We start from the raw sequence: 999 nt of genomic DNA on the forward strand, positions 1-999 counted from the left end.
AGGATAGAGCTCCAAAGAGGATATTCTTGGCTGAAGTTGCTGGAAGAAGTCTTGTAGAATCTCTGGGGGAAACAGAAATGAATGGTTCCATCTGGCACTGGACAGAAAAGAGTGGAAAATCCTATCACGAGCGGTCATGGGTCAAAATGTGGCCTAAGTCCCACCGAAGAAAGAAAGAAAGAAAGAATGAACGTCACATATTGCAAGGAAAGTTTTTTCACACGGGTAGTGGCACTGTGGCCGAGGGGAGTGGCGAGCTGGCGACTATGTTATGTTTAGATCAGTGTTTAGAGAGCAGTTGACGTGTCAAGTTGCGTTTGCTTTGCTGCCTCTCCAACTAGGTTATATACATCGAGTGGCTTTATAAATATTATTGAAACTTAATGTGCAGCAAATTTGGATTTACGATCACTTAGTGGAAGTGAAAAGAAAACGATGCTTATTTCTTCAAATAACGAAGTAAGTCAGCGAGAGACCTTTTTATCCATTGTATGTGGTTGCTCTCTAATGTCACAATTTCAATACATTCTTCATATGACTAAAATAAAAAATAATAAATTAAGCTTCACCGAGTAGAAATATCAAATACCCACTGTGTGTATTCCCACTATGAAATGAATTTACGTCAGGAATGCGTCTAGGCACTAAATCTTCTGAAAAAGTATTCAGTTATAGTTTAGCTGCTAGACTTTCATCATAAGATAAATGCATTTCGGTTGCTAGATTATATCAACAAACATCTTTTTATTTCCTGGTAGTCAGCTCTATTTTTCTAGAAGTTTTATTCCAGCTGTGATCAAGTTGTGGAATGATCTTCCTAATCGGGTAGTTGAATTAATAGAACTTAAAAAGCTCAAACTTGCAGCAAATGTTTTTATGTTGAACAGTCTGACAAGTCTTTTTATAGTTTATATATTACATAACTGCTTTGAAGTTATATTGTTTTTAAAATATTGCATTGCTAATTTTTACTCATATTGTGTATTTCCTTATTTACTT

At 35.7% G+C, this 999-nt stretch overlaps 1 protein-coding gene across 1 annotated transcript in view; it reads left to right on the forward strand.

Moving 5' to 3' along the window:
* The first annotated feature begins 237 nt into the window (after positions 1 to 237).
* The window catches only part of LOC137641558 (serine-rich adhesin for platelets-like), a 100,926-nt gene continuing 100,164 nt past the window's right edge, over positions 238 to 999 (forward strand). Inside the window, exon 1 of the mRNA XM_068374239.1 lies at positions 238 to 459. The gene's annotated coding sequence lies outside the window, so the exon portion shown is untranslated. The remainder of the gene's footprint in view (positions 460 to 999) is intronic.

Source organism: Palaemon carinicauda, chromosome 5 (assembly GCF_036898095.1).
Source record: "Palaemon carinicauda isolate YSFRI2023 chromosome 5, ASM3689809v2, whole genome shotgun sequence".
Classification (NCBI taxonomy): domain Eukaryota; kingdom Metazoa; phylum Arthropoda; class Malacostraca; order Decapoda; family Palaemonidae; genus Palaemon; species Palaemon carinicauda.